General features: G+C 41.9%; 1 protein-coding gene across 1 annotated transcript in view; it reads left to right on the top strand.

Moving 5' to 3' along the window:
- Positions 1-1,079: 1,079 nt before the first annotated feature.
- ZNF143 (zinc finger protein 143) overlaps positions 1,080-11,221 on the top strand; it is a 70,025-nt gene continuing 59,883 nt past the window's right edge. Inside the window, exon 1 of the mRNA XM_060261693.1 lies at positions 1,080-1,217. The gene's annotated coding sequence lies outside the window, so the exon portion shown is untranslated. The remainder of the gene's footprint in view (positions 1,218-11,221) is intronic.

Raw genomic sequence — 11,221 nt, 5'->3', positions numbered from 1 at the left:
TACCATAAATAAAATGCTATTGGTCTTAAAGGTGCCAGTGAACTTCAGTTTTGTGCTGTTCCTTCAAACCAACACAACTGCCCACCTGAACCTAATGCATTGATTACTGAATTTCCTACTTTGTCAATTGTACTGACTCACTATTTGCAATCCAGCTTGAGCGGACTACAAATAACAAATTTTTAAAAAAATTTAAGGTACCACAGCCTTGTCTTCTTAGCAAGCAGAAGAACATTCAGTGCCCTATACTAAAGGAAATACATGTCTTTCAACAGCAACAGAGAAATGCGTCAGCAAAAGTAGCTTTACATAAATAACACCGCTAAAAAAATAAAACCTCAATTTCTTTACTGGCCAATTCGCCTAAATATCGCAGGCTTCCACTGTATTTGACAACGGAGACAACTTTGTCCATGCGGGGTAAGTGGGGGACGGAATAATTTACATTTAAGTTGCTGAAACTGTTGCTTAACGAGGAAGAAGTTCAGATACCATCGTTCAGATTAGTGCAGCCGTTCTTTATCGGTACCGGAGCGTTAGAGAGTGAAACAAAGAGGGCTTCAAAATTCTAAGTACCTGAGCCCCAAATAAGATCATTTTCTCCTTTGAGGCGCAGGAACAAAACACCCATCACATATAGTCTCTCTGAGCTAGACATCTCTTCGCGCGAAAAATATCCCTCTTCTACTAGAAGCTACAGTCAGCAACGCTTCGACGCCTCTACAACAGCGCACTCGCTTTGCACCCCACATACGCTGCTTTACCCTGGATCTTTCCTTATAGCTACCCAATATAGTTCCCAGGGCGTGACTATCTTCATTACATGACCAGCTACTCTTCCGTTAGTCAAAAAGGGAAAATGGCGACTATCCTTCTTTCCCTCACTGACGCACAAGCGACTCAAACGACGTGATACAAAATGGCGGCTGTAGAGGCCCTGAACCTAGCATAGAATAGACTTTGTATAGCATGGAGGCGGGATCAGTGGCTAACAACCAATAGACAAAAGAACTGGGACCTCAGCTGTCCAATGGCCACGATGAGTGGTTTATAGTTTCTTAGGCTGTCCAATGGAACCTTATACTGGTGCTGATTGCGGGGCCTGCCCGCACGACTGTGGGCGGTACTGGGATAGGCGGGCGGGCGCTTAGACGGCCGTTTCCTGTCCTGGTGCATGGTGGTCGGACGGAGGAATTGTTGGAAAATTTCTCGGCGAGGTTCGTATATAAATGTGTTTTTACCCAGTGTGCCTTATTCTAACCGCCGCCATCTCCGGCTGGGATGCTTCACTTACGGGCACGGCCTGGCCTAGTCCATCCGTGGCACCCCTCGATGGGGGAAAAGAAAAGGGGGGAGCTGTGTCTGCGTCGCTGATCACATTAATAATAAAAGATGAGGCGAGGCGTCGTCGTACCCGCCGCCGCCTTGCACCGTCTCCCCCCCTCCCTCTACATATTCCCGCCTTCTAGGCCTCAGTGGTTCACGCTATTTTCTCGCACGATGCATTCGTCTTCGGGCTGAGACAACTGCCACATAAAATTAATTTTAACAGGTCAGGAAGGCCAGACGGAACGCGGAACATCACAGGCTGTTTTGGGGGCGTAGGAGGGGGGAGCTTCGCTCGGCGACTTTAGTGGCTGCGTCACTGGAAGGGGCTTGTTTCGCTATAGTGGAGCCCTGAGCGGAAATAATTATCGCCGCTGCACCCAGGTGTTGCATTCGCCCTTCCAGAGCTCAGTTCCGAGTGGCCGGGCTGCTAGCCTGAAGTGCTGCCGCGTTCTCTCTGTCTGGCAACGGAGTGTGGCGTGTAGCCTGCTCGGGACCGGGCGCCTGTGGCAAACTGCGCCGGGCTTACTTTGGCTAGAGCTTTAAATTACAATTTAGGTTAGGAGGGGCTCAGATGATGCACATCCCTGTTGCATCAAACCAGAGTCACTCTAGTCTACCATTCTGCTCCTTACTGTCGCCTAGCCGAGTATCCTGCAACCGATGATAAGTGTCTCTGAACATGGAGGTTCTGGTTGATCATGAAGAATAACAGCGACCACAGGACATAGTTCTGACATCTGTTTGTCAACTTGCATTTGTATAAGTTGCTGCCATTCATAGGTCTTACTTTAATCCAGTCTCAGCTGTACTTATTAGCCAGTTACTTATGCATCTTGACTAACTAGCCCTTCCTGGCAACTCACCCCCCCCCATGTAAGGCTTGAGGAAAATTGCAATGTATCTGAAGAAGTGTGGATGCACACAAAAGTTTATACCCAGAATTAAACTTAATTTGGTCTTAAAGGTGCCATTGGACTCAAACTGTATTCTAATTACGTATATGGCGTATGCTGGATGCAGCTCACAGAAGATTACTCCAGATTTAACATGAAGGGTTGTAAGGCTAGTTTATTATTATTCAGGCTATCCACTGACTAAAGTAGATAATGTTTTTGGTAGATAAATATGTAGGTGTATGTACATTTGAGCACACAGTATTAAAATATTTTATTAGATAAATACTTGTATTGCAGAAGGCACTAACTTGGGAAAAACTTTTCCTTTGTGCGTGAGAAGGCGGGATGTGTGTTCTTACACTTTTCTTAATTTTATGAGTACTTTTATTAAAAATCTGCTTAATTAGAGACATCCATTTATTTGATCAAAGTTATTTTAATCACTTAAGCAAATCTATTAATTGACGTTAGGAGGCCTACACTTATTTCACTACTGGTATTTCTTAAGCTTTTCTCCATTGTTCCTGTCTATATCTATGTTAACTTATTGCTGCCAAAGCCGCTAATTTCTGGTAAAAATTGATTTTGATTTTGATGATCGCTAATATGCTGTGGAGTACATGTACTACCACCCTTTAAAAAGACAATTTTGTGCATGTTTTCTGGAAAAACCCAGGTAACAGTGCATAGGATTGCAGCCATACATTCTCCTGCAGTATAATTCTAAACATTTACACCATTCTAAGTCGATCAGTGTTCCATTTCCCAACTGGTTTATTGAAATGCTGCTCATACAGCCTGCCACCTTTCAGATGACAGAAGCATCTTTGCCTAACCTCTGGAGCCCTTGAATGACAGAGTTATCTATCTGGATACAGCTCCTAACCAGTGAGGAAATGCTAATTGCTATTAACGGATCTAATTAATAGCCTTTGTCAAGGTCCCAACTTCTATCAGGTGTCCACTGTAGATAAACAGCATGGTAGGATGCATTCACAGTGACGATACAATGGTTATGATACTGTGGCAGAAATATAAACAATCCTGGGACATTTCTGTATAGCAGTCTGAATAATTCCTCTCTGGTTCTCTTCTCTCATAGAGCTTTGCAGTGTAGCAGATGTGATATTCTTGCAAGCCAGGGTTGACCACTTTCCTAGTGGCCTTGGTGTTCCTATGTACAAGGATTGTTTACATTTTTCTAAGGTTATCATTTCCTTGGTGCCCCTGGGTCTCCAAAATGGGTACTTGATGGCTGCAGATCTAGTTTATCTGCTGAAGGCTTGTAGATTCTCAAAATGTTCCTTGATGTGGTATCTTTGACTCTCAGTCTATCATATAACATCATTTCTTATCTATGGTATGAATTTGGAGTAGAATTGTATTATAGATTTACTTCTGCTAAAATTGTGTTAGCCTTGCATCACCCTTCTTGACTTAACCTATGAGTCCAGAGTATATAAATTGTCAAAGATTTATATCCTTTGGGTTGGCCACCAACAGCTCCTTTTGAGACCTTGGTGACTAATCCATAACATTATATATTTCTGAACAGGTTCATATATGTGCACTAAATCAATATTGGGTTTTTATGGAATTATGATATGCTGAATATTGAAATGTTATGGTTTCTGTCTTCAAAATTTATACTTGATGAAGTGCTTTATGTCCTAAAAACTTGTAATGGAATAAACTAGTTTTTTTAAATACAATTGTCTCTCTCTCTCTACTAAATTCAAGCCCCCTTGCCAGACTCCACCCAACCAATAAAATAACTAATAAAAATATAAGAGAAGTCACATTGGATCATGCCAATGGCCCATCCAGTCCAACTCTCTGTCACACAGTGGCCAAAAAAACCATGTGCCATCAGGAGGTCTATCAGTGGGACCAGGACACTAGAATCTCTCCTACTTTTGCCCTCCCAAGCACCAAGAATACAGAGCATCACTGCCCCAGACAGAGAATTCCATCTATACCCTGTGGCTAATAGCCACTGATGGGCCTCTGCGTCATATGCTTATCCAATCCCCTCTTGAAGCTGTCTATGTTTATAGCCACCGCCGCCTCCTGTGGCAGTGAATTCCATGTGTTAATCACCCTTTGGGTGAAGAAGTACTTCCCTTTATCCATTCTAACCTCATTGCTCAGCAATTTCATTGAGGGTCCACGAGTTCTTGTATCGTGAGAAAGGGAGAAAAGTACTTTATCTTCTCTATCCCATGCATAATCTTGTAAATCTCTATCATGTCACCCCTCAGTCGACATTTCTCCAAGCTAAAGAGCCCCAAGTGTTTTAACCTTTCTTTAGCGGGAAAGTGTTCCAACACTTTAATTATTCTAGTTGCCCTTTTCTGCACTTTTTCCAATGCTGCAATATCTTTTTTGAGTTGCGGTGACCAGAATTGTACACAGTATTTCAAATGAGGCCGCACTATAAATTTATACAGGGACATTATGATACTGGCTGATTGGCTTTTGGTTCCTTTCCTGATAATACCCAGCATGGTGTTGGCCTTTTTTATTGCAATCGCACACTGCCTTGACATTTTCAGTGAGTTATCTACCATGACCCCAAAATCTCTTGGTCAGTCTCTGCCAGTTCACATCCTATCAACTTGTATTTTAACTCAAGGAAATGGTAATATTCCTGGGTTCCAAAATCCCATTAACATAGCTATATTTTATTTATTTATTTTATTGGATTTATATCCTGCCCTCCCCACCGAAGCAGGCTCAGGGCGGCTCACAACACACAACTTACAATAATATTTGCATTAAAAGCATTAAAGAGTTTAAAATAATTTGGTGCTAATTTCTGACAAATTTAAGATGGCATTCAATTATCTTAGCATCCACTGGACCTAGCATCTTGGTGGTGGTCAGCATTTCAGTTAAACGCTAACTGAAACAGTGTCGTCTGACCTCAGGCAGTTGGTTCCACCAATGAGGGGCGGCAAATGAGTAGTCTCTTTCTCGCATTGTTTTCAGTCTTGCCTCTCTCGGCCCAGGGATCAGTAACAAGTTTTATGTTCCCAATCTAAGTACCCTCTGGGGAACGTGGGGAGAGACAGTCCCGAAGGTGAGCAGGTCCTTGGCCATATAGGGCTTTAAAGGTAAATAACCAGCACCTTGTAGCGAATCCAGTATAGCACTGGCAGCCAATGCAGTGTCTGCAGCTCAGGCTGTATGTTCTCCCGGATGGAGAGTCCCAAGAGCAACCTGGCTGCCACATTCTGCACCAACTGCAGTTTCCGGATTTGGGACAAGGGCAGCCCCATGTAGAGGGCATTGCAGTAGTCCAATCTCTAGGTGACTGTAGCATCGACCACAGTTGCCAAGCTCGAGGAAGGGAACCTTACCCACCTAAGCTAGAAAAAAGTGGATTTGGCAGTGGCTGCTATCTGGGTCTTCATTGTTAAGGAAGACTCCAGTAGCACTCCCAGGCTTCTGACCTTGGGTGCCATTGTAAGTGGCACTCTGTCAAAAGCCGGTAAAGGAATTTCCCTGCCAGAACTCAGGCAAAGGACCTCTGTCTTCGCCAGGTTCAGCCTTAGTCAACTCAGCCTAAGCCATCCTGCCACGGCTTGCAATGGCAGGTCCAGATTTTCTGGGACACAGTCAGACTGTCTGTCCATCAGTAGATAGAGCTGGGTGTCATCTGCATACTGATGGCAGCCCAACCCATAACTGGGCAATCTGGGTAAAGGGGCACATGTAGATGTTAAACAACATCGGGGGAAAGCACTACTCCCTGAGGCACACCACAATTAAGCAGATGTCTCTGGGATGACTGTCCCCCAATCGCCACCCTTTGTCCCCGACCTTGAAGGAAAGAGAAAAGCCATTGTAGAGCTAACCCTTGAATTCCTGTGTCAGCTAGGTGGTGGGTCAGTAGCTAATGGTTGACTGTATCAAATGCAGCCGACAGATCTTGATTACTTTAATGAAAGTGCAAGTACCAGTGCCCTTGGTTCCCTGGCTAATGCAAGAGGCCAGGATGTTTTTCCTGTTGCAGCTGCAGTTATTTATTTGTCATAGGAGCAGTGGAGGGCATTTCTTGCAGCACCTTACTTTTTGGCTGATGGTTCTGTCCAGACTGATTTTCTCTGGCCATAATGTTCTTCCTGGGTGGTAGGGGGTACATTTGTCCTAAGAGTTTTAGTCTGTGACTGGTGGCAGAGATCAGATTGACCTCTTCACTACTGAAAACTTACCGTATTTTTCACACCATAAGGCGCTCCGGAGGATAGGACGCACCTTCCTCCTGGGGGGCGATCCGCTGCCTCTTTCTCCGATCCGGCGCTTCCCCCGCGCCTGCCTGCCTGGCTCCATCTTCTTCAGGCAAGCACTGGGATCGCTCCACGTGGCCCCAGCACTTCGCAAGCGCTGGCTGCAGAGGGGGCAGCGTGCTTCCTCCTTGCCTGTGTGCTTGGCTTCAGCTGTGATGTTTAAAGCAAGCGCTGGGATCGGAGGGGGGAAAAGTGCGTCTTATAGTCCGAAAAATGCGGTAATTCAATTTGAATGTGAACTACTGTGGTGAAAGGCATTTAAACAAAGACTTTTGCCTTGACAATTTACTCTTGCATCCTTATCTTCCTAGGTAGGGGCACTTTTGTAAGAGGAAGAAAACTATTGTGATGAGAATTTCTCTTTCTGGTTAAAGTTGTCTTGTAAGAGTTGAACATGAGAGAATTACTTGCACAAAATGCAAATATTGCAGGAAATGCCTGTCTGGCATCAACACGTAACCCAGAAAAGTATTCAGCTTTCAAATTACACAGGTGATAGGCATGAATGTGAACAAAACTGTAAAAACATGTAAACTTGCTGATGTAATAAGTGGGGCACTGAGGAAGAAATTCTTATAGACAGCATTTCTTAAAACAGCAGAGTATTTTTAAAAAGTACAACACAGGAACATCCAGAGCAGGCACTGATGCAGAGCAGATTACCACCTTTGAGGATAGGTAATGTTTATTTCTGTATCTGATGTGATTTGGCATAATAAGGCCAGTTCAGATGAATAGCACAATTACTTCTCCTAGAAGAGGCTAATTGGTAAGAGACACCCTTCCTAGAAACTCAAATAAACCTTTAATGTATTTTGTTTTCATGGCACACTAGTGCATCTTGCAAGTTATTCCACTATACTTTGGGACATAGTTTGAGAATAACTGGTTTACATTTTGTACTGGATTGCCAATCCCAGACTTTGTCTCATACTTAAAAAAATAAAAACAGTTCTTTTTATTGATTCTTCTTTAAGGCACTTGTCTTTCGAGCTTTCCTCTTTAATGACTAGAATCTTTATAAAGAATTAGGGATATAAACATTTTTTAAACCTTTCATTTTACCAAACTTTCAAGCTTATTTTTCGCACGTATGTACAATAAGAGACTTTACGAAAGAAAAGAAAAAAACTGTTTCTTTTCCAAATATTCATAGAAATATTAGGTTAGATCCAGTCAGGGCTTTTATTTGTAGAAAAAGCCCAGCAGGAACTAATTTGCATATTAGGCCACACCCCCTGACAGCACCATTGTTTAGCACAGGATTTTTTTTATAAAAAGCCCAGCATGAATTTATTTGCATATTAGGCCACACCCCCTGATAGCAAGCCAGCTGGGACTGCGTTCCTGCTCAAAACAAGCCCAGTCAGTTCTATCTGTAAAAGGTTCTGGTGGTTAAACATAAGAACATAAGAGAAGCCATGTTGGATCAGGCCAAATGGCTAATCCAGTCACATAGTGGCCATAAATACCAAGTGCCTTCAGGAGGTCCACCAGTGGGACTAGAAGCCCTCCCACTGTGCCCCCCAAACACTAAGAATACAGAGCATCACTGCCCCAGACAGAGAGTTCCTTTTTTATTGCACACCGTCTTGACTTTTTCAGTGAGTTATCTACCACGACCCCAAGATCTCTCTCTTGGTCAGTCTCTGCCAGTTCACACCCCATCAACTTGTATTTATAGCTAGGATTTTTGGCCCCAATGTGCATTACTTTGCACTTGTCCACATTGAACCTCATCTGCCACGCTGACGCCCACTTGCCCAGCCTCGACAGATCCCTTTGGAGTGCCTCACAATCCTCTCTGGTTCTCACCACCCTGAACAATTTAGTGTCATCTGTAAACTTAGCCACATCACTGCTTACTCCCAACTCCAAATCATTAATGTAAGTTAAAAAGCATTGGACCCAGTACTGAGCCCTGCGGCATCCCACTGCTTACCATCCTCCACTTGTTGATCTTTTCCATGTTCTCCTTCTCCCATAGTCCCAATCTCAGGAATGTTGATTCCTGGGGTCACAGGATTCATGTGGGCTAATAACCATACACACAATAGTGTGTGTAAGTGCCATCAAATTGCTTCTGATTAATGATGACCCTATGAATTAACATTCTTCAAAACGTCTAGTTATTAAAAGCCTTGCTCAAGTCTTGCAAATTGAGGGTTGTGGCTTCCTTGACTGAGTCAATCCATCTCATGTTGGGTCTAACTCTTTTCCTGCTGTCTTCAACTTTTCCTAGCATTATTGACTTTTTCAGTGACTCTTGTCTTCTTAGAATGTGACCAAAGTAGTTTAGTCATTTTATCTCTTAGAGACAGTTCAAGCTTGATTTGATCTAGAACCCATTTATTTGTCTTTTTGGCAGTCCACAGTATCCATAAAACTCCTCCAATACCACGTTTCAAATCAATCAGTTTTCTTCCTGTCAGCTTTCTTTGTTGTCCAACTTTCACACCCATACCGAGAAATGGTGAATACTATGGCATGAGTTAATTTGATCTCTGTCACCAGCAACACATCCTTACACTTAAGGATTCTTTTCTAGCTCCTTTGTGGTTGCCCTTCCCAGTTTCCGTCCTTTTCTGATTTCTTGGTTGCAGTCTACCTTCTTTTTGATGATTCAGCCAAGGAATAAAAAATCTTGAACAATTTCAATGTCTTCTTTGCATAAATTGTGTAATTTCTCAGTAGTAATACTTTTGTCTTTTTGTTATTCAGCTGTACTCCTGCTTTGGCACTTTCTGCTTTATCCTTCAGCAGTAGTCATTTCAGGCCTTTATAGTTTTCTTCCAGTAATGTGGTATCATCTGCATATGTCGAATTTATACTCCTCCACCAGTTTGCATTCCACCTTCATAAAAATTTAATTAGTCTTTCCTTATGATATGGTTTAGGTTTTGTTAAATTTATACTCCACCCTCCCTGCTGAGGCAGGGTCAGAGTGACGTACAACAATTTAAAACAATTTAAAAACAGTTGGTGATATGTTGTGTATATAGATTGAAGTGATAGGGAGACACAATGTACCCTTGTCTCACACCTTTGCCAGCTGGAAACCATTCTGTTTCTCCATATTCTGTCCTAACAGTAACCTCTTGTCCAGAGTACAGGCTGTACATCAGAATGGTCAGATGCTGTGGTACACCCATTTTTTTAAAAACCACTTGTAGCTTTTTCTGATCCACACAGTTAAAAGCTTTGCTGTAATCTATGAAATACAAGCTGATTTCTTCTAAATTTCTTTCATATGCTTGAGTAGCAACCATAAATTTGCGATATATCTGGCGCCTCTTCCTTTTCTACTTCCAGCTTGAACATCTGACATTTCTTGTTCCATATGTAGTAACAATCTTTGTTATAAAGTTTTGAGCATCACTTTACCTGTGTGAGAAATTAATGTAATGGTCCAATAGTTGATGCAGTCTTTGACATCTTCTTTTGGGGGGGATTGGGATGTAAATTGAGTATTTCTAGTCTGTGGGCCACTGTTTTGTTTCCCATATTTGTTGGTACAGACTTGTTAAGATTTTGATGGACTATGTTTCTGTAGCTTAGAAGAGCTGTGTTGGTATCTAATCTAGTCCTCGTGATTTGTTTCTCCCAATTGGTCTCTGTGCGGCTTTCACTTCACTTTCTAAAACTGTGGGTTTCTCTTCAAAAGATTCTTCTTGGAAGGAATCTGTCATCCTTTAATCTCTTTTGTATAGTTCTTCATTGGATTGTTGCCATCATTTCTTTATTTTGTCCTGTTCAGTTAATGCTTTTCCATGTTGATCTTTCAGCATGCCTGACCATGCTTTAAATTTCCCTCTGATCTCTTATGGAACAGATCTCTTGTTCTTCCTTTTTTGTTGTTCTCTTCTATTTATTTTCACTGGTTATTATAATACTTTGTCTCTATGTGTGAGTCACTGGAATGCCACATTTAGACTTTTGATTCTGTTTCTGTTATCTTTTGCTTCTCATCTATCTTTAGGTATTTCAAGGGTTTCATCAGCCATCCATTGAGGCTTTTCATTTCTTTTGGCTCCAAGGAATAGTCTTTTAACATTTTTTCTCGATAATATCTCTTGTTTCAACCCATAGTTCTTCTGGCTCACATTCACTTGAAGTTAGCAATGCAAATCTGTTTTTTATATGGTATTTAAACTCCTCAGGAATGTTGTTTAGATTGTATTTCGGCACTATGAATAGGGTTTTTTCCAGCTTTGTTCTCATTTTTATGTTCATTTGTGGTCTGTATCACAGTTGGCTCCTGGTTTTGTTTTAGCAGAGAGAATGGAGTTTCTCCACGTTCTGTTTCCAATTATGTATATGATTTCTGTATTGGCCATCCAGTGTCGCCCATGTATGCAGTCATCTGTTTGGGTGCCTGAACATGTGGAGCCGAGTACAGGAAACTGAATTACTCTGTTTTAATGTTTTTAACTGTTTAACTATTTAACTGTTTTATATTTGAAATTGTTTAATTTTAAGTTTGATTAATTGTTGGAAGCCGCCCTGAGCCATTCGTGGGAAGGGCGGGATATAAATCCCAAATAAATAAATAAATAAATAAATAAATAAATAAATAAATGTGTTTGCAATGAATAAATTGTCTTCACAGAATTCTGTGAGTTGCTCTGCTGCTTGATTTCATGCTCCTAGCCCAAATCTTCCCACAGTATTTGATTCTGCTTTGTTTCCTACTTTTGTGTTCTA

Source organism: Heteronotia binoei, chromosome 21, assembly GCF_032191835.1.
Source record: "Heteronotia binoei isolate CCM8104 ecotype False Entrance Well chromosome 21, APGP_CSIRO_Hbin_v1, whole genome shotgun sequence".
Lineage (NCBI taxonomy): Eukaryota > Metazoa > Chordata > Lepidosauria > Squamata > Gekkonidae > Heteronotia > Heteronotia binoei.
The sequence above is the reverse complement of the archived record's forward strand: the minus strand, read 5'-3'. Positions and strand labels throughout refer to the sequence as shown.